Below are 23501 nucleotides of genomic sequence, written 5' to 3' on the forward strand. Positions count from 1 at the left end.
TCGTTCCTTCGTTCGTTCAGCTACTTGGGCAGATTTCCAGATGGTACCATTCCTCTGCTGTCCTGTTGGTCTACATCTCTCTCTCACTCACACACACACACACACACACACACACACACACACACACACACACACACACACACACACACACACACACACACACACACACACACACACACACACACACACACACACACACACACACACACACACACACACACACAGCCAGCTGTGCAGGGTTTGCTGCAGTCGTCTGCAGAGTGGAAAGTCTTGAGTTATAGTGACTCTTTCACTACTAACCTGCTTAGTTTACAGTGTTTACTACCAGTGCTTTTCCACTACTGTGCCGTGGTGGAATCCGTGCTCCCACTTTGTTTTGGTGTTTACACTGCCAACAGAGCCATGCGGAGCAGCGTCGTACCCGTGCTGCTTTTATTCTGGAATCCCGCCAGTCATGGGATTCCCGCTGCAGGATGGGAGTCAATTTCACGACCAATAACGTGAGCGGGATGAGATATTCATATTCAAGTCAATTTCTATATACATTTTTAGTTTACCATTGAGATGTGATGTGATTCTGAATGAAAGAACTTTTGTGGAGCTGCAACGTCGTCTCTGCTTCTGCATGTGTCTCCATCAAAACCGCCCCATTTATCCACAACTGTCTGAATATATCTGCATATAATAATTTGTACACACCTGCATACAGACCCGGCGCCATGGGCGGGCATTATGGGGCCGGGCCCGCCCACTGAGTCAGCTGTGCCCACCCTGGTAATTTTTTTTTTTTTTTTTTTATTTTTTGTCAATCAAAGTCAACTATCCAAATCCTTAGTCGGGGACAGCCCTAGTGGGCACTGATGTCAACAACAACACTACTGAAGCTAGCACGGCACTCTGTGAGAATTCGTTTTCTACCCTCAAGAACGTCTTTACAGAACATCGCCTTAGTATGCTTCATCGACGCAAGGTCAATTTAATTCAGTTGGCATTTGAGAAGGACTTAACAAAAAAGTTCAGGAATGAGTGGAGGGGCAGTGTTTTAAGAAGATTTCACTCTGTCCCCAAACGCAGCTTGCCGCTCTACTAATGATGGTGAGTAGCCTGTGGAGGAATTTTGTTTGCTTTTTTATGCACCTTATTTTTGTCAGTTCAGTTCAATTTGTCAGTGAATTCAGAAGTGTTGAATAAATGGAGACTTTTCAAAGATATAGAATAGAATAGAATAGAAATGTATTATCCTGAGGGAAATTTGACATTGCAAATCACTCAACATTAAACATTTAGACAGAACAAGTCACGAATAAGAATAACAAAACAAATGGCCTAAGAATAGAATAAAATGAAATAGAATAAAAATAGAATAAAAGATACAGTAAATAAATACAGTAAAAATATACTGAAGTCTACAGTAGGTGTAATATTGCACAGTGCCGTTTAAAAAGTAAGAGTCCAGGAAGATCGTAACTGTCACTCTGTGCTCAGTGATGCAGTGAGGCACAGTGATGCATTGTATAGTCTGATGGCTGTCGGAATGAAGGACTTCCTGTGCCGTTCAGTGCTGCATTTAGATAGTGTGAGCCTATAACATGCTCCTCCTGTCAGCCAAGTCTGTGTATAGTGGGTGGGAGGGGTTTTCCCTGATGGCCTGGAGCTTAGCAAGGTTCCTCCTCTCCGCCACCCTCGCTAGAGTCCAGCTCCACCCCAACCACGCTACTGGCCTTCCTGACCATCTTATCCAGCCTGTTTGTGTCCCCTGCTCTCAGTCCGCTGCCCCAGCAGGTCTGTTATATATATACGTTCAGTCTGTTTTTGTATAAGTGAATGTTCTTAAGATAGAGAGAAATTAGATTTTTCAATTGCCTCTCTGCTGTTTAGTTCAGCACCGTGGGCAGTGCCAAGCAAGCCACAGCGCCGTTGTCCCAGCTGAAACATATAAAAGGGAACCTATGTTGAAAAACCATTGTGCCCCCCCGAGAACATTTTATGCCCCCCCACTCATTTGTTTCTGCAGCCTGGTCTGCCTGCATATTCTATATCTGTATATATCCCTTGCCTACTTACTGCATCACTGTATATAATATTACTAGTGTACATACATCTGATTAGCATTAGCCCTTTCATTTCACAATCTGCGTTCTAGTGTGGTGCCAGACTGTGGATAACATCTATTCAGACCCTTAAAACTAACAATGTATAATTTTCATTTACATTTCAACACAGTAGGCTAACGTCAATCTGTCTGCATGTACAATCACTTCATGATATATACAACCATTTCCACCAGATATCGTCTCAGTTTGGCACAAGCTGCCTTGTGTCCCAAAAATGGTAGACTAGTAGCCAGGCAGGCACTACTGTGCCACCAAACCATTATGGAAAAAAGACATATCCACCATTGTGAATTAAAGGATGCATGCCTGTCCATTTGATCAATCGTGACATTCTTGAACCAGACATGAGACTTTTTCTCCTTATTTTCTATTTTTCTCCCATCCCAATTTCGCATTTCCAATTCTCCCCTCCAATTCTCCCCTCCCCTGTCTTGAACGTTGCTAGACTATGCCTCCCACTGGTCGGCTGTAGTGAGGATAGAAGCCTTGCATCACGTGTCCCCTCCGGTACACGAGGAGGCAGCCTGTCGCATCTTTTCACCAGACAGCGCGAACTCTCAGTGGCGAGGAGTAACATGTGGGAGGCTCACGCTGCCCCCGATACTTCCTGTCTCTGCTGTACAGGTGTCACCCAACCGACCTGTAGGAGTCGCTGTCCACAACGTCCAATCCCCACCCATCGACTTTCCAACCGCTACCTCTGCCAATTGAGATAGTATGACGACTGGCCCAAGCAGCAGGCAATGCCGACTCTGGGAGTCGAGACCGGAGTCTCTTGCATTGGTGACGAGCGCAATCTCCGCTACGCCACCCAGCCGCCCGCACAGTTAGAACTTCTAATGGGATTTCAGAATCACCACACATTTCAGCAGCACCTGCATGATGTTGTGTGGCTTGTGGGAGGGAGCAATTGTATGCCTCAGATAATATCATTGTATTCAATGCTGTATCCACCAAGAAATGCGCTCTGAGAGCACAGGCTGTTGCCACTATTGTTAACTAATAAACACTTACTTGTTAACTGTCCACTCGTCTGCATGTTTGAGCTACTTGCGGTGTGCCTTGCCGAAGTCACTGACAGGTGCATGACATGTGAACTGCAGAGTTATAAGTGTGATGGCTGTCTGAGGGGATATGAAAACTCCTGTTCCATTAGCCTAATTGTAAGAATATATTAGCCAAATGTTATCAGATTTATACAAATAAATGTGTAGCCATGTATGCAGAGATGTTTAACCTCTTAAACCCTAGCCCTATTTTCAGAAAATCCACCTAAAAATACATACCTAAGTAAATGGAAGATTGCTGCACTTCTACAAGGGCCATTTGCATGTTCTTGGTATCTAGGGACATCTATGGATCTCATGGAATGTATTCCCAGTGTCAGAAATATTGTGTCTGTTACTAGGCATGAGTAAAAAAAAAATGGCCAGACATGAACAATTTTGCTCATTCAGCACCTTCTTGAGATCACGTGTACAAGAAATCTAAGCAAATAAATAAAGGGAAGGTGATTAAACAGGAGATTTTGTAGAGACAGTACTGAATTATGCCATCTGGACACATGCTATTTGAAATATGATTATAGAATATAGAATATCAGGCCTATAAATGACCTTATTATGGCTAAGTCGCACATCTATGGATCGGTCCAAATCTCCCCTTTCCAATGGTTCAATCTGGATTTAGTATCACCAAGCGTGATTCACAAACCGTGAATGAAATCTACTGTAAGTACAGTTACTTTTTTATAATGTACATTTCTCTGCCATTTTTCATCAGATTGCAATGCCGTTTTTTGCTAGACGTTCACAGAAAGGTATAGAGAAACTAACTATGTTCTGTTTTATGGCAATAACGTTCAGGTTTGTGGGAGATGAACCCGAAAAATAAGAGAAATAAAAAAGGAAATATAGGAGTCAGATGATTGACAGGGGCTGGCCTGAGCTATATAGGAAGCTATTTATTCGAAAGCCCATCGAAAGTCCTGGGTCTCCTCTCCTCATAGGACTACAAACAAAATGGCGGCGTCATTTCCTAGCATCAATTCTCATCTTTTTCCGACTAGATTTCTACAACTCATATTTCACTAATAACGCTTAAACCATTGGTAAACAAACGTATTGCTGAAAATATATACTTTAGGGTCTTTACATTTGAAAGAAAAATGCAACATTAATTCATACATTCTGTAGAGATGGATTTATGGCGTGATGTCATTTGTGGTCCAGTACGCCTGTACGTTAATGCCAAGCAAGCAGTGCAAAAATGCTTCCGCATTCGTCACCGCACGCTAGTGCGGTAAAGCGCCCTTCTTTTCAGACAAATGCTACCGTGCGTGCACCGGCGGCGGCGTGCTCGCTCAGGTGCGTGCGTGCGCCGGCGTGCTCGCGCGAGGTGCCCGCGCATGCGCATGAGATCCCGCCTTGAGCGGAGCTCAATATATATAAGTCACCGCCCCTTATTCAGTATCTACCAATAGCTCAATTGGCAAGGACACATGGCTGTGGATCCTATGGCTTGTTTGCTGGCGAGTTCGAATCCCATCGAAAATATTTTTTAACGTGATTTTTTTTTAACGTGTATTATTTCGCCGGTTAAGGTTATTTCGCCGGTTAAGGTTAGGCATGGTTAAGGTTAAGGTTAAGGTTAGGCATTGTTTCGGAGTTGGTTAAGGTTAGAACGGTTAAGTTTAGGCGCTGTTAAGGAGCTGGTTAAGGTTAGAGTTTGTCAAAGAGAATGGCAATATAATTTCTATGGTTAAGGTTAGGCATGGTTTCGGAGTTGGTTAAGGTTAGAACGGTTAAGTTTAGGCGTTGTTAAGGAGCTGGTTAAGGTTAGAGTTTGTCAAAGAGAATGGCAATAGACAGCCTATTTCCGCGCGACCTGGGCGCTGGGCGGCGGAAAATGAAAGGCGCATTACTGCATGCCACTACGGTAAATTTTTGCACTGCTTGCTTGGCATAAAGCTACACGCGTCCAGTACTGGACCGCTCGGGCTTAAGAGGTTAATATTGAATATGACCAGAACAAATGATAAACTGTTGTGTTATCAATAAATGTACAGTTTTTTGGTATGGTGCCAAAAGAAAGTCAGCTGCCATATTTCCCCCCCTTTGATGTATTCGCTTGGCTGTGGGGGTGCTACAGACATGAGCTCAATGGCCTTTTTATGTACCTGAGTCTCCCGAACACATAGAGATCAACCATGCTCATGTAGCCGGGCTCGTATTGCCATCTCTGTGTTGTGTTAAAGTTTGACCCCTGTTAACACATCGGGTGCTACGCCCCTTCCGGGAAGTGCATCTGGCCTTGCCGTCCATTAACCCCATGTAAACGCTTACCTTGTTTGTAGAGCTAAATCTATATTTTATATAGCTATGGATCTATTAACACCATCGATTGTCAGTGAGTTGCTTCTGGTCAACGTGCAAAAAACAGATCCTTTTTTCATCCGTACATTTCTGTTTTATACCATTTTGAATATGAATATAGTTTGGGTGCTTCTGAGTAATTCCAGGAAAAAGACGTGAAAATAGCGTTTTAGTGGAATCCACTTATCACGTTGTCATTTTTCGCCTGATTATCGAATCTTCCTGAAATCAACGCTAGATTATCATTATTATGTCTCCTCGTGCATACATGAAATGGGCCCTGGAGCGCGGCGCTCCCCCCCCCCCCCCCCCCCTGCACCCAACGGTAAACAGCCACACACAGACAGCTTCAATCGCGGGACAAAAAAATATCAGATCAACACAAGATTGGATATATAGAGTCCTTACGTTATCTGATCGCTATTCCAGTTATCCACAGCGATTTTGTCTCCGACGTTATTGTGCATTGCACATGAACGGGCGGGCGGGGTCAGTTGTCCAAGCCATCCATACAAGCGCGTGTTTTGCCGGAGTGTTTAGGACCCGCCCCCACGCCGCAGCTCGGTAGAGAAAAGAAACAACATCGTTTCTAATGGAGTGCAATAGCGGCCGAAGCCGTTAGAGGGCGGTATAAGACCGTCTGCCAGCTCAGACACATTCAGCACAGCATGCACAAGGTGCCCCGCTGAATTATGAATGGCAATAGCGAATAAAATAAATACAGTGAGAAAAACGTAGATCTACGTTTCCGGCACTCAACCGTCGGGCGACAGAAACGTAGTTCTACGTTAACGGCACCCAAAGGGTTAAGGGATTGCCCCGAGTGAGTCTTGAAACCGGGTCTCCCGCACCACGGGCGACATTGCAGACCACTATACCAAAAGGTGAACTCACTTCTGGGTAACGTGTCTGCATGCCTTTTATGGGTGGATGAGTTTTACTTGCAGTACCGCCAGGCCCGGACTGGCCATCGGGAGCACCGGGAGTTTTCCCGGTGGCCTGGCCTGCACAGATAAAAAAAATAAAAATAAAAAATAAAATTATAATTTTTTATTTTTTTTATATATATATATTTTTTTTGCCAGGCCATTGTTTCTAGTTGTGGCGGCGGCGTGGCGCGATAGTTAGATAACCTAGGTGGGTGGGGAACAACCAGGATTTCACTGTCTGCGACAGAGTTGGAGAACTATCTGACTCTCTCCCTCGGATCACACACACAATGGAGCCGTGCTGCCGCTTGTGATTGGTGGAGGCGGGACCAGGCGATACAACTGATTGACAGTGGAGGCGGCGAATGGAATGGCAGATGGCACTCTGCAGAATACTGTAACAGCCAGGCAGTGAGCCAGGTAGTTTTGTAATAATGAAAGGTCTGTTATTTAATGTTTGTGTAAAGGGCTATTTTAACTGTTGATGTGTAGTGCATCAGTAAAGTGAATATGGTATTGTGCTCTTGCTCTGTTTGAATAGGTGGAGAGAGTGGTTAACTGTATTATAATAGTAAATAGACAAATATGTTGTGCTCTTGCTTTTTTCTTTTTGAAGGTGGAGAGAGTAGCATTGCTAGTGCCACAACAGTTTTATTTGAGGTTCATAACAGTACATTGTACTAAGCAATTGTTGGCTCATTAGTTTGTGATTCACATGCACTAAAATTCACCAGAATGCAGGAAATTAAGTCTTTGTAACAAAAAAAATCCTGGTGGGGGACCCCCAGACCCCCCGCTTAAAAAGTGGCCTGACTGGGGCTATATTTCGCGCTATATCTCCCGGTATGAATTATTTCCCCAGTCCGGCCCTGAGTACCGCTACGTGCCACAGTCACTTCACAACACTTGAAGTCCATCGTGACTGTGGTCTGTGGATATACTCATGGACGGAACTCCATTACACTCGAGCTATGGTCACTTCTCAGCACCTTCCGCCTAATGCCTCCAGCAAGCTGCGAAATTGGGGCATTCGCCGTTAAGGGGAAGGTACGCGAAAGTGGCCGTAGCTGTGGCTGGTCTCTCCGTGTTCAGGACACCCAGGCACATAAAAGGCCTCTGGGCTCTTGTATGTGCACCGAGCATTTTGACAATGTTCCACCACTTAGATTTTCCTAGATTTTAGTATGTTAAATGGCAAGGTTTCATGAGCTGAATACAACAAAAATAATTTCTTTTGCAATTAGTCCTAGGTTGGGCCCTTTTTTCTCACAGATAAATGATGAGACTTCAGTTGTAACACAGCGCCTCTGCCACCCGCCCCCTCTCTCTCTGTTTCTCTCCCTCACTCTCCGTTTCTCTCTCTACCTTGAGTCTCTCTCCCTCTCTTTCCCTCCCTCTCTCCCTGTCTCTCTTTCTGTTGAGTCCATTAGACTGAAGCCACCAGCTACATGAATACCCATGACCAGCCAGGAGCTCTGCCAACAGCTCCATTACACACTCTCTTTCTCTCTCCTCCTCTCTCTCTCTCTCTCTCTCTCTCTCTCCATTCCTCTCTGTTCCCCCTCTCTCCCCCTGTTTCTCCTTCACTCTCTCTCTCTCTCTCTCTCCTCTGTCTCTAACTCTTTCCCCTTCCCCACTCTGCTTTGGTATAAACTTCTCTTTCTTCCTCTCTCCGTATGTCTCTCCACTTATTGTATTTCTCCCTCCCTCTCATATTTATTTCATTCTTTTTTCAGCCCCCCCCCCCCCCCCATCTCTCGCTCTCTTGGCCCTCCTCCACAAGTCTGAGAGAGTGGACTCTGATTGGCTCACTGGAATGCAAGACCCTCCCCTATTTGTATTCACTTCACCTCCCCAACTCCCGCTATTCGCTGCCCCAGCAATCCGAGAAAGAGCGAAAGAGCGAGACACAGAGAGAGAGAGAGAGAGAGAGAGAGAAGAGAGAAGAGAGAGAGAGAGAGTAAGAAAGAAAGAGAGAGGGACAAAGTGCAGAGGCAGGCGGACGTGTTGCAACAGATGGCTCTACTGCTGCACCCAACTCTTAGCCTGCGCTAGAGAGAGAGACTTCTCTTCTTTATTTCCTCCTCCCCTTCTCCCCGTTCAAGTTCCCTGCTGTTTTGTCTATTGCTGCTTGGTCAGACAGACAGTCAGTCAGACAGACAGGCAAACAGGTAGCTTAGTCAACAGAGTTTTGCGTTGTGGATGGCTAACGCTAACTGATGCTAACATTACGGAACAGCAACAGTTTGGAGATGGACATCTGATCTTATCTGGTATAACCTCCTCCTCTCCCCGCCCCCCCCTTGGGTCAGAGAGGAGAACACCTGTTGCCATCAGGAGTCCAGAGGAGAAACAGCTGGAGGAGGTACACACTTAACTGTTCTGTTTGACCTCCTTCTCTTCTCTTCTCTTGCTGTGCTTATTGTCAGTCATATTGGTCAAAGCTGTGTGTGTGTGTGTGTGTGTGTGTGCCATTCAGGCAATTTAGTCACTTTAACTGTCTCTCAATATCTGATTGCATTAGGAGAAGACAGAGAGACACACTGAGGAGAGGACAGGAAGAAACACACTGAGGAGAAAAGGAGGGGAGAGAGAGAGACATTGAGGAGAGGACAGAGAGACACACTGAGGAGAGGACAGGAAGAAACACACTGAGGAGAAAAGGAGAGGACAGAGAGAGAGAGAGACATTGAGGAGAGGACAGAGAGACACACTGTGTGCGTGCGGAGAGAAGGAGAGGACAGGGAGACACACTGCGGAGAGGAGAGGACAGGGAGAGAGAGAGACATTGAGGAGAGGACAGAGAGACGCACTGCGGAGAGAAGGAGAGGACAGGGAGAGAGAGAGAGAGAGAGACATTGAGGAGAGGACAGAGAGACGCACTGCGGAGAGAAGGAGAGGACAGGGAGAGAGAGAGAGAGAGACATTGAGGAGAGGACAGAGAGACGCACTGCGGAGAGAAGGAGAGGACAGGGAGAGAGAGAGAGAGAGACATTGAGGAGAGGACAGAGAGACGCACTGCGGAGAGAAGGAGAGGACAGGGAGAGATGAGATTCAGGATTCGGGCTGAATCTTAACAACCAATCGGACTGTTTTGGCCTACCAAGTGATGTTTTGTGGTTGCATCAGAAAACGAACACCACCACACGTTCAGAGGCTGGGAAATGTTTTAAATGTCTATTTTCTAATGGACATACACTCAGCTCATTTAACTTAAATTGCCTACCCCACATTTAAGTCACATTATTAGACTCTTGGAGAGAGAGATATTACATATATAATTGAATTGAATTGAGCTGCTGAGATGTTCAAAAATATACACACACTATATTATTTCTAAGTTAATCAAACATTTTAATAAATGAAAATAAAATATAAGATTTTGAATGAAATAGCATCATGGCAACTGTATTACAAGATAATGAAAAAGAAAATCATCAAAATTTCAAACCCCCCAGTTGCTGAAGGCTTCTGGGGCTGCATAACTTATTTTTTTTTGTATAAGGAAGTTGCATTGTTCATTTCAATACCTGTAATAGTACAGTAGTCTACACACACACACACGTACATGTGTGCATTCAGTTAAGTTGGAATATGACTGTAATACAAACGGTTCAGTTTGTCAGGTACATGCAACACAGTGTTGACATCTGTCTGCTTGAGAAAATCCCATTTGCTGCAATAAAATGATTGAAGTGAGATGAACAGACTGAAAATTGTATTTGATTAGATAAAACATGTTGACAAAGTTTTACTTTGCAGTTGAAAAAAGGTAATAAATCGCAATATATTGCAATATTAATATAGCAATACTCATCACATCGCAATATATTTTGAATCGCAATACTATTGTATCATGACTTAAAGGGGAACTATTTTACTATTTCTTTCACTATTTGGGCACTTTTACACAATTCCTGTGAGTCTATGGAACACCTCTGTAATATATATATTTTTTTTATTCATTGTTTTGTATTTCTAAGTCCTCAAAAACAGCATTTTTCTACCTCAAGATCTCGAGCTGTTTTGAGCCTGGGCTCCTAAACCACTGCGCGTCGTCGTCGTCGCCTGAACATTAACATGCAGCGGTGACTATATGACATCACATATAGGCACATTTTCAGATGACTCAGTTCAGTGAGGGTGAATATTGTGAGAGGAGAATTGGAAGAATGCGCCAATATGAGAATTTTGAGACATAGATCATATTAATATAAGTTCACATCAGACCACGTGAGCGGATCGGCGCGGCCGAGAAATCCGCTCTTCGCTCTTTAAAGCTTGGTCCGCTCCGCTAATCACTCATGTTGACCCCGCCCCCAAGTCGCTCTCCGCTCGCTCCCCGCTCACCTTGAATCGAGCGCTCCCCGCTCCCCGCGCCAGATCGCTCGGCAGTTTTTTTTCTTCTTTTTTTGGAGCATGGTGTAAATGAGCTCAAACTACAACAGTCTACACCCCCTGGGCCCCTTAACAATTGTTTGTATTGAGCCGCATTGTAATTGTAGCCATTCTGCAATGTTAAATAACGTTGTTTATCCATTCACTATCTCTATTAAGCGATGATAGGCTAGCCGAGCCACAATGCTATGGTCGCTGCCATTAACGTTAGCATGTAAGCTAACGTCAACAACAATGGCGTCGATATACTTTTTCTAACTAGAGTGAGTGTGGGCGTCTCTACAGTGACAAAGCCTGAACGAACAGCCTATCACAGGTTCACCCTTCTCATTGGTTGAAAATGGCCTTCATGTTTGTACATCGCCATCTGTTGCTTTGGCATTGTACTGCATGTATATATTACATCAGTGTTAAACCACTGTGAGCGGCCTGGAGTGGATTGGAGCGGAGGAGAACTCTCGCTCCGGACGTCGCGCCGACTCATTTTAAAACCCACTCCTCGCTCACGTCAAAACCGGCCGCTCCGCGCCCCGCGCCGCTCGCGCTCCGATCCGCTCACATGCACTGGTTCACATAGCTAGGAAACAATGCTAAACACTCAAAAAGGCCATTTATAAGATAGTTCCCCTTTAAGTATCGTGATAATATCGTATCGTGAGGCCTCTGGTGATTCCCACCCCTATTGTCTTATCAGTTATTTGTTAATTATAGGTGGCTTTCATAAGGGAAAGCCATGTTTTCTTATTCCGGTGTAATCAGAGTTGTGTCTGGTAACTTTGCTCTGGAGTCTATCCCTCTGTGTAGGCCTGTTGTAGCCTATAGTGGATGTGTTGGATAATTCTTTGACAATTCTGCCTCGTGTCTCTTCCAAGTTTAGAAATGACCTGTTGCTGAAGTTACTATGAGAGGAAATATTAACGGCTCAATGTTATGTACTGAAATAACGTGCATTTGGCTGCTAGACTACAGTGAAGGGTTCCACACAGTACCAAAGTAAACCCAGGAGTGATGTATAAGGCTGCCTACAGCCAAGGGTTCTACACAGTACCAAAGTAAACCCAGGAGTGATGTATTAGGCTACAGCCAAGGGTTCTACACAGTACCAGTAAACCAAAAGGTCTCTAGGTGCCCTGAACTGTGGTAGTCGAACCAAACAGTTCTGATTTCACAAACCTCTCCATCCCTGTGTGGAGTTTAGTGATGGAGGATATAACCTAAACCCTGTTGTTCAGGCTGGATGACTGACAGGTAGGTGTGTGCATTCAGTGCATGCATGTTGACTTCGGTATTCTGAGAGCGGTGGTTATGGTTGGCAACGGTTCACTCTAGTGACTAGTTCTCACCATCACACACGCATGCACGTACACATACACACACGCATACATATATACCCATGCATGCATGCACACATAAATACACACGGACATACATACAGTACATACGCATGCACACAAACATACACGCAAACATGCACATTCCTTTGTACACACAAATGTATATATGTACACTACTCCAATCACTCACTAATGGACACACACACACGTGTTAAATGAGGCTGATGGATTAGTGGCCTCAGCCACTGGAATGCAAACAGTCCCTGACCCCAACTCTTCAGACAGTAACACACACACACACAATATGTGAAATATGGCGACATTACGTAGACTTGCATGTATTCTGTAACTAACCCGAACCATCACACTACAATAACAATCAGGACATCAACAATTTCCTCATTCAGTAGCGTGTCCTCATTACGTGAGTGTGGAGTTTTGAAATTATCCTATGATACGCACACGCTCGCACACACACACAGAGAGAGAGAGAGACATGCTCCCATCCATTACTTACTCAAACCTTACCATTGGCATAAAACTTCTAGCAGGTGAGCTTGTCAGAACCAGGTAATTTAAGCTGATTAAATCAGCGTGTGATTATTACTATGCTTTGTAGATAATTACCCATAATAATGTCTGTATACGGCGCTATAATTACACATAGTGATGCACCGATGTGAAAATTGTGGCCGATACCGATAACCGATATTAATATTGCTGTTCTGGCCGATACCGATATTTACCGATGTCGATATCTCTGTATAGAAAACACTTTTTTATGATAATCAAATAAAGAGCTATTTTCCAAAACGCATAATTTTTTTACTTTTGTAACTTATTTTCAGAAATGACTGATATTTTGAAACTATTTAAGGCCAAAACATGTAAAAAGAAAAAAAAAAGATTAAAAAAAAAAAAAAAAAAAAAAAATTTTTTTTAATTTTAATATCGGCCCTATCTTGATATCGGTCCGATACCGATGTGTAAAAAAACTGCCATATCGGCCGATATTATATCGGCGGCCGATATATCGTGCATCACTAATTACACACAACAGCTATAGGTAACAACTCATAAACATCAGCCAACACAAGCAGATTGTTGTATTGTCTTGTGTTTAAAAGACGTTCGTCTGTTTTTCCACTTTTTTGTTATTTGTGTACTCGGTTATATAATATAAAAAAAAGAAGAAGAAGAAAACACAAGCAAAGCTCCTGTATACCACAGCCCAAGGATGTGGCAGAGCGGATCTCAGCAGGGAGAGAGTTCCAGAGGGTGGGCGGTGGGGGCCGCCATGCTGAAGGCTCTGTCCGCAAAAGTTTGTAGGTGGGTGTGGCAGCCTTCATATCCTGGATCGCAGCCTCCGGGAGGGGGTGTAGGGGTGGAGGAGGTCAGGTCACATAGGTATTGGGGGGGGGGGGGGGGGCAAGGGCATCGATGGATTTGTAGGTAAGGACTTCTTCTTCTTCTTTCGTGTAACGTCAGAGGTCCAACTCCGTATCTTGTAGCCATGCCCTTAACTCTGGTCCCACATCAAAGAGGCTGGCTTCCGAGGGTGGTTTGTATAGGGGGCAGATGGTCAGGATGTGGTCAACAGTCTGCTCAGGGTCTCCACACTCACATGCAGCGCTGTCTGCCAGGCCCCACTTCTTTAATGATGCTTTAAAGCGACCAACCCCAGATCTTAAACGGTTCAGCAGAACCCATTGCCGGCGTGGAAGATCGTCTCCTGTGGCGCCATCTCCTGGATCCCAGATGTGGTGGTGGATACGGGTTGGCCCAGCACTCTCCCACTCTCTCTTCCAGGCTGCCGCCAGCCATCCATTTCTGGATAGGTCCTCAGTGGTGGAACGGAGCATCTCTTGTGCCACCTTGTTGTAGGGGTGGCGGGACTTGAGTCTGCTCATAGGTGCTGTTGTTGTTGTGGTGTTGTGTAGGATGTGCCAGTCATGCTTCACTGCCTTCCTTGCTAGGGCGAGAGTGGCAGCCTCTCGTCGTAGGCCAGCTGGTGCGATTCCTGCAAGGACTGGCAGCAGGAAGACGGGTGTAGCCTTCAGGCATCCAGTGATGATCCGGAGGGCGTTGTTAGTAGCCGCATCAACTTTTTTAACGTGCAGGCTTCTGCTCCAGACTGGGGCACAGTACTCTGCTGCCGAGAAGACCAGGGCTTGGGTGGATATCCGAAGGGTCTTGGCAGTGGCTCCCCAGGTTGTACCTGCGAGGCGTCGGATCAGCGCAACTTAGAAATATAGAACTTGACTGGGAGCCAGTGGAGGCATAGATTATATATATCACTAGATGTCTCACCCGTGCTGCTGGCCAACGGAGACCGACGTTGCCACATGGCGGCCATCTTGCCTGGGTGGACCACGCCCACTCATAACATGCATGTCTATGATGCATGTACTATTGAAATAACCATAGCTTGCAACATTTTCAACCGTTTGGTTTGTTAAAAACGTCAGTTGTAGTTATCATACTGCATACTTATAATGGACTTTCATATGAAAAAAAGAAATTATAAAAAAAATTATTCCAAGCTAGAATCATAGCCACGTTAACACATTGGGTGCCAGCCATTAGACGGCGGTTTTCAGGCCAGCTTTCCATTACAAACGTTCACTGTGCGTCACGTTGTTTGTAGAGCTAAACCTATATTATAGCTATGGATCCAATATCATTGTCAATTAACAGTAAGAACCTTCCGTTCAAGATGCAAAAAAGAAAAAAAAAATCCATCGATACGTTCCCGTTTTATACCGTGGTGAATATGAGTGTTATATCGGAATGATCTGGGATAATTCCTGTGAGGCTATTTATAAGGCGCGACGCTAATAACGTTAAATCCATTGGCGTTTTGTCCAGGCACACGATACAGTTAAAAATCCAAATGCATATGATCTGTATTATGTTCCATCATGAATGCATGAAAGGGGGGGGCGGGGCGGGTCGTTTCTGATTAATTGATTGCCAATAACGGCATTCGTTATTACCACAACATACGCTGATCTGTGGGATGGCTATGAAATCCTTGCACGATCAAGCTGAAATTGACGTCAAATTGCTCTTACCTTTGGCCGGTTGGATTCCAAAAAGAATTTTCCAATTATTTGATCGCCATCTGGTAGATCATATGTCCATTTGGCACACGCCATAACCCTCTACAGCATAATGAATCCGGCGTCCCAAAAAGTATTCCATGCGATCGGGTGAAGCCCTCGCTTCAGGCTAATTCCGCCCGGAGCGTTTTCAGTGTGACACCCGGTCTGCAACAGGGGTTACTGCATTCAATTTCTCGAGACAGCGCCACTACCAGGATATGGCCGGTACTGCACCTTCGGAGTCCCAATATGCCTTTTCCAGGCAAAATACAGCTCTGTGACATTGAATATGATATTAAAAAATATCTTGGCACCACCATCGACCATAAGCTCACCTTCAAGACCAACACAGATAACATCCACTCTAAGTGCCAACAGCGACTGTTCTTCCTCAGGAAGATGAGGAAGCTTCAGGTGCGACCATCAATCCTGCAGGCTTTCTACAACTCCTTTGTGGAATCAATAATGGCCTTTAACATCACATCATGGTTTGGAGTGATGCATGCCATCAATCGGAAACCTCTCGACAGGGTCGTTAAGATCAGCGGCAAGATAATTGGGAAGGACCAGGAGCCACTCAGCAGCATCCACAAGAAACGAACAGTTAAAAAGGCCTCCCAAATAGTTGTAGATAAAACACACACCCTTCACACCCATTACAAACGAATGCCCTCAGGCAGTCGATACAGAGCTTCATCCCTGAACAAAAGGGGCTTAGGTAGCTTCGTGCCAACCTCCATCAGACTGCTGAACACCTAGGTCTGGTGGAGGCCGGACTGCCCCCCCCCCCCCCCCCAAGGACTTTGGACTACTTAAAATAGACTCCCCCTTCCACCTGATGGACACATACTATGTACAGTACCTGTACTACTATTATTTATTATTTATATACATACAGAACTGCTCCACATGGTTTTTAATATATCATGCTTTAAGTACTGTAGTTTTAATGTAGTTGGTGTTTTTTTATATAGTGGTCTTTTTATTGTAGTTTTAATTTTTAATTAAATTTTTTTATAGTGGTGAGTGTCTATGTATTGTGACTGTATGTTTGTCTTTCAACCACTGCACAAATGAAGTTCCGAAAGGAAAATAAAGTAATTTGAAGTTGAAGATACACACACACACACACCGATATTTCCTTTGCTCTGCAGTTGTCTCTTCCTCTCAGTATCCATTCTTTCTTTCTTTCTATCTATTCTCTCTCTCTCTCTCTCTCTCTCTCTCTCTCTGAGAGAGTAATCCAGTCAGAAGGGTATGTAGCTGGCAGCATGTGACACTACATGTGTGCGAGAGTGTGTGTGTGTGTGAGAGAGATGGTTTCTGTGTGTGTGTGTGTGTGTGTGTGTGCAGGGTGATGGGTCACATGTTGATGTAAAGACCAGTCTTCTGCTGCAGTAGAGCTTTTGTCAAACTTGAAACATCCAGGAGTCCTGCTGTTTCATCATCAATATGCTGCGTCACACACATACAGACACTTGTACACACACACACACACACACACACAGACACACACACACATGCATGCACTCACACAGAAACACACACACACACGTCACACACACAGACAGACATACGCAAACAACCGCATAATCCCCACCAGGCGTTCCTGGTGAAGATAATGATACACTCTGACACACACACACACACGCTGCACACATATTTATTATACACAGTCATATTTATTGATTGATGATTTGATCTTGATGTTTCACACCCACATTAATTATTCAAATATGTTATTCGCATGATCTAAGGAAGTTCTATCTAGCCTAAATAATACTCAATATAATACTCGTATCTCTATGTATTCGTTTTGACGGCATAACGGTATTTGACTGTATTTGGTTTTCCAGTATAAATTACAATGTGTTATATTTGTCCAGCACCACCTCAAGCAGACAAAACTACAGCCCTTACAGTATCATATCTGCTGTCGTGAGCATCTAATGTTACATACGCTTCCTGGGCTTTCCCCTCAAGCACAGACTGGATAAGCAACGTCCACTTATCCTCAGGCCAGCTCAGTTCTTTTCTCAAAATATTCCAAGAATGAGGTCACATGGTGGTGATTAAACTTGGGTATGAGGTCACATGGTGGTGATTAAACTTGGGTATGAGGTCACATGGTGGTGATTAAACTTGGGTATGAGGTCACATGGTGGTGATTCAACTTGGGTATGAGGTCACATGGTGGTGATTCAACTTGGGTATGAGGTCACATGGTGGTGATTCAACTTGGGTATGAGGTCACATGGTGGTGATTAAACTTGGGTATGAGGTCACATGGTGGTGATTAAACTTGGGTATGAGGTCACATGGTGGTGATTAAACTTGGGTATGAGGTCACATGGTGGTGATTAAACTTGGGTATGAGGTCACATGGTGGTGATTAAACTTGGGTATGAGGTCACATGGTGGTGATTAGGGCTGCAACTAACGATTATTTTGGTAATCGACTAATCTGTCGATAATTTTTTCGATTAGTCGACTAATCTAACGATTATTTTTGTCATTCGATTAGTCGACTAATCTAACGATTATTTTTGTCACACCCTCAATCTCTGCTTAGTGGAAGTGTTTAAATAACTAAAAAAAATATATAGCAGACTTCTTAGCTTAACATCCCAGGGAACTAATGGGATAACTGGGGTAGGGCTGGGCGATATATCGAGTATACTCGATGTATCGCGGCTTGTTCTACGTGAGATGTAGTAAATTACTATATCGTGAACATCGAGTATATGTTGTCACGTCGCGGCTGATATGAGACTTGCTTTAGTGCAGATCGTTCCTCTCATTTCATTATAGACAGACCAGCGCGGACCTTAAATTACATGCAATTGTAATTTCATTACACAGACCAGCGCGGAGCTTCAATGACATGCAATGGGCTAACGTTAGCTGATAAGTTAAACCATAATAGGCTAAGCTAACTAGCGTTAGCTCTTAGCTGCTAGCTCTTAGCTGCTAGCGTTAGCTCAAAGCGGACTCCACGACACTAGTTCCATTAGTGAGAAAAGGGGGTGGGTTATATTGACGACGCTTGACAACAGAGGTTTAAAGATAACTTCATATTTATTGGTTATTCGTTTCTTGCATCCAGTATCAATCTCTGTGTGTTCAACTTCCTGTTTACATTCGAGTGTGACATCATCGCCTACGGCAGTTTATACGCTCAAAACGCAAACGCGTTCTCTCTCTCTCTCTCTCCCCCTTCTCTCCCCCTTCTCTCTCTCTATCCTTCAACTCCACTCCTTCTCTGTCTTCCTTTTTTCTCTTTCTCTTTGGACCTGAGATGTTGGGTTATCTCAGTATTCAGTAGGCATTGATGTAATACCTGAAATATTCTAAAATCATTAAGCCTGCTATAAGCCATTTGTAATGCTTTGTGCGTGATTATTATTTTCTCACAGTAGTGTGTACATATATATATATATGTGTGTGTGTTTGGCTAAAGTGGATAGAAAACACAGTACTGTGCAAAAGTCTTAGGCACCCAATAGTTTTTATATAAATTGTCTTAGATGTAAATACATTTTTTTATTAGTGTGTTAGTAGACTACTCTTAGTACATTTTCATTTAATTATTTTTTAAAGCATCTTCATGGTTTAATAATGGAAACATATTTTGCAGGGACTTATTATAATCATCATATTGGCGTGACTGTATGCATCAAAGGGTTAAATCAAGCATTTTAAAGTGCTTTAGAGGAAATGTCAAAATATCGCGATATATATTGTGTATCGTGATATGGCCAAAAAATATTGCGATATCATTTAGAGGCCATATCGCCCAGCCCTAAACTGGGGATGTTGTTTGCTCCTGACAAGAGTCTCAAAGTCTGGGGTGATGGTAGACAAAGCAACTCTGAGGTCATGCTCAATGTCCAATCTGTTCCTCTGCTTTGTCTTCAGCTGGACCAGAGCTGAGAAGCCACTTTCACAAAGATAGGTAGTGCAAAAAAAAAATCTTTTTTTTTATGACTAATCGACGCAAAAATTCTGCGTCAACGAGTTTTTATGATCGACATCGTCGATTATGTCGACTAATTGTTGCAGCCCTAGTGGTGATTAAACTTGGGTATGAGGTCACATGGTGGTGATTAAACTTGGGTATGAGGTCACATGGTGGTGATTAAACTTGGGTATGAGGTCACATGGTGGTGATTAAACTTGGGTATGAGGTCACATGGTGGTGATTAAACTTGGGTATGAGGTCACATGGTGGTGATTAAACTTGGGTATGAGCCTCAGACAGCTTGAAGGCTCAGAAACTGTTTGGTGATGCTGCTGCAGAACTGTTATTCTCTATAAGATACAAGATACTTTAATGCCACACAACGATGGTTGGTGGTAATTGTTTGCGGTACAGATTGTTAGGCACTGGTTACATCAACATGAAACATCAAACATCAAAACGCCCCCCTCCCACCTCCCAATCCCCACAATAAATACATATATACATAGATACATACAGGACAGTCACGGTAACAGTGTCAGTCAGTGACTGATGCTTGCCCGTCTGTGCAAGGGGGGGCGGGCCAGGGTGTTCAGTAGGGATGGGTACCGAATTCGGTACTTTTGAGGTACCGAACCGAAACACGTCGGTACTACTGAGTATCTAATCAAGTGAGAAACCCAAAAAAAAAAAAAAAAAAAATCTTTTATTAATTTTATTTTTTAACTTTAACTTTTTTTTTTAACTTTTTTTTTTCCATGTCAACGTTCACACGCACAATATATGCTTACCTAGGATTTGACTTGATTCAACAACAAAGCAGTCGGAGCAATGACAAGCCGAAAACTGTCGAAATTGTAGTTATTTGAAGTTTGGATATTTTTTTTTACGACTGAGGTAGGTAAATTAAATTTCTTGAGACTAAAGTACCGAAAATAGGTACCGTTGGGTACCGGTATCGATTCACAGGTACCGGTACCGGTATCGGTTCAAATGTGAAAGGTACCCATCCCTAGTGTTCAGTGTTTGGACTGCTGTGGGGAAAAACTGTTTGTGAAGCGTGTGTCTGGTTAGAATGGACATTGTAGCGACCTGAGGGCATGTGGTGTGCTGGGTGAGAGGGATTGTTGACTATTTTACAAGAGCGGGTGACTGTGCGTGAGGTGTAGATGGAGTCCAGAGAGGGGAGGGGGCAGCCAATTATTTTGGAGGCTGTCTTGGTGATGCGTTGGAGTCAGGGGAGGAAATTAGGCCACTTTACTCGCCAAATGCGAGTATTTTTTACGTTTGGCGAGTGATTCATGAAGACCACTCGCCAGTCTGGCGAGTATACAAAAAAATAAAACATTCTGCAATCACTGCACTGGCAAACGGTGCGCGTCTTCTGAGTGTTCGTTTTAGTTGACAGTGCCACGAGAGCACTGCACAAGACCACCCGCGGACATATAATGTTTAATAAACGTTTGCGCAGTACTGGCCAACCCGCGGACATATAATAATAAAAGTCCCGCGGTACTACTAGGCTAGCCATCAGGAGCACTCGCAAACAGATAACGTTAAACACAGCAGAATATGGAAAACAGACAAGACTGACCAACGGGGAACTGCATCCAACCCTAGTACCATCGAGTATAAGTTACTAAGGACACATTTAAATCACAGAGGTGTAATGTTGTCTACTGGAACTGTATACAGTGGTTAGCTTCTAGTTAGCGTTATATAGCTGCTTGCTAGCTAACGTTAGCCCCGTGTGCTCAAAGCAGCCAGCTAGGTGTATCTGTTATGACTATAATGTTTCCGAAAAAGCACCGGACTACGACGTAAGGTTAGACATTTTATTTCATGCTCAAAAGCCCCTGGCTTGCACATCGCAGTCACGAAAGGGGCTAGCTCAACCAGTGCACTGTGCACAACGTCAACAGCACACCAACCCAACTGACGTTACCACAACACTTGACGGTACTTCACAGCACTGTCGTAAGACCACCGTGCTGTCTTAAAGGCACAGTGTGCCTACCCAGATGCATACACAACATTGACGCGGCTTGACATACAAAGAAGTAATTATCACAATTAGCGATTTTTTTTGTCTGGTAAAAAATCTGTTTGGCTGGTAAAAAAAATCAGATACTCGCCAGTTGGCTGGTAAGCCAAAAAGTTAGTTTCCTCCCCTGGTTGGAGTTTGTGTTTGGTGTGTTTATCAGTGGAACCGTACCAGACTGTGATGGATGAGGTGAGGATGCTTTGAATTATGGCAGTGTAGAATTGGACCAGCAGGCGTTGTTGGACTCTGTACTTCCTCAGTTGCCTGAGGAAGTACAGGCGCTGCTGGGCCTTTTTGATGATGGCAGTGGTGTTAATGTCCCATTTGAGTTTATTGCTGATGTGGGTGCCGAGGAACTTGAATGATTCAGTTAGGGTTATGGGTTGGTCTGAGATGGTTATTGGGAGTATGGGTGTTTTTTTTTGAAGTCCTGAAGTCTATGGCAATTTCCATGGTTTTGGAGGTGTTGAGCAGGAGGTTGTTGGATGAGCACCACCTCACTGCTCTGTCCACCTCCTGCCGGTAAATGGACTCGTCGTTGTTGGAGATGAGGCCCAGGATGGTGGTGTCGTCGGCGTATTTGAAGGCCTTGACTGAACTGTCCAGGGGGGTGAATTGGTTAGTGTAGAGGGAGAAGAGCCAAGGGGAAAGGACGCAACCCTGGGGGGCCCCAGTGCTGTGGGTCAGAGGGCGGGATGATTTGTTGTTTACCTTGACTGTTTGGGTTCTATTGCTGAGGGAATTGAGGATCCAGTGGTTGATGGTTGGGTTAATGTCAATGTCCTGTAGCTTATGGAACAGATTATTGGGGGAGATGGTGTTAAAAGCTGAGCTGAAGTCAATAAACAGAATACGGGTGTAGGTGTTAGGGGTTTCCAGGTGCTGTAGAGTGTGGTGGAGAGCCAGGTTGATGGCGTCCTCTACTGACCTGTTGGTCCGGTATGCAAACTGGTGTGGGTCCATGTGGGGTTCTGTGGCGGTTCTGAGGTAGTCCAGGACCAGATGTTCAAATGATTTCATTGCTACTGATGTAAGGGCTATGGGTCTGTAGTCATTGAGACAGGTTATTTTGGTGGTTTTGGGGATTGGGATGATGGTGGATTGCTTAAAGCACTGAGGGACTGAACAGAGTTGTAGGGATGTGTTGAAGGATCTTTAAGCCTTTCCCGCTCTAATGCCACCTTGGCCACCTCCAGCTGAAGCTCATGCTATCTCTCTTTCTTTCTCACTCTCTGCTCCTGCTCTTGCTCTCTCCTCATCTGCTCCTGCTCTCTCTCCTTTGCTCTCATCCTCTGCTCTCTCCCCCTCTCTCTTGTCCTCAGCTCCTGCTCTTCTCCTTCTCTCTTACCATCTGCTCCTGCTTTCTCTCCTTCTCCTCTGCTCCTGCTCTCTCTCCTCCTCTCTTACCCTGTGCTCCTGCTCTCCTTCTCTCTCATCCTCAGCTCCTACACGCTCCTTCTCTCTCCCCCTCTGCTCCTTCTCTCCTCTGCTCCTGCTCTCTCCTTCTGTCTCATCCTCAGCCTGTCCTGTATGGTGCCAAACAGGTGTAACGCTGCAATGAGAGATTCCACCACCATCCTTCTAGCAGATGCTCCTTTTTAAGCTTCTTCCAAGTTCAAGTTTCAAGTTTCTTTATTAGTTGTCATACAGAAATACAGAATACTTTTGCATGAAATGCTTCTTTCTGTTTTGCTCGCGAGAGTGTGCTAGATAAAATAACAAGATAGTGTAAAATAGTATAATATAAGGGTAAAATAGAAAGTCAAGTACGTAAACAAGTGTAGACCAAACAAATGTTCAATATACATATATACAGTATATGTACAGTCTATACTTCTGTACTGTCTTACAGTCAGCTACTATACAGTACAGTGTAGAATGGTGAGGTATAGCTTAGCTTGTGGTGCCACCTTGTGGTGGTGAGGTGCAATGAGGTGCATGGGATTGATGCCAATAAATATAAAGTGTGTGTTAGTGTCTAAAGTGGGTAAAGTGGGTGCTACAGTGTGTTGTTTATTTAAAGTGTGTTGTGGGTGTATTTGATGTTCTGTTATTGTTCATTGTTCATTGAGCATCCTGATGGCCTGGGGATAGAAACTCCTTCAGAGTCTCTCTGTGCTTTCCATGAGACTCCGGTATCGCTTGCCTGACCGCAGCAGTTCAAAGAGGCAGTTGTTTGGGTGGCTGGGGTCTTGGATTATTCTCTTAGCCTTACCCATACAGCGCTTGTTGTAAATGTCTTG

At 44.3% G+C, this 23501-nt stretch overlaps 1 protein-coding gene across 6 annotated transcripts in view; it reads left to right on the forward strand.

Moving 5' to 3' along the window:
* Positions 1 to 1002: 1002 nt before the first annotated feature.
* The window catches only part of LOC311244466 (extracellular sulfatase Sulf-2-like), a gene marked incomplete at its 3' end in the record, with an annotated part of 225486 nt that continues 202987 nt past the window's right edge, over positions 1003 to 23501 (forward strand). For 5 of the 6 annotated variants that reach the window (XM_084333992.1, XM_084333996.1, XM_084333997.1 and 2 more), the window contains exon 1: positions 8410 to 8782. Of the gene's footprint in view, positions 1096 to 8409; positions 8783 to 23501 lie in introns of those variants that run through there. The other variant, XM_084333994.1, reaches the window with a different exon arrangement.

This window comes from Notolepis coatsorum, assembly GCF_963971535.1.
Source record: "Notolepis coatsorum genome assembly, chromosome: 17".
NCBI classification, from domain to species: domain Eukaryota; kingdom Metazoa; phylum Chordata; class Actinopteri; order Aulopiformes; family Paralepididae; genus Notolepis; species Notolepis coatsorum.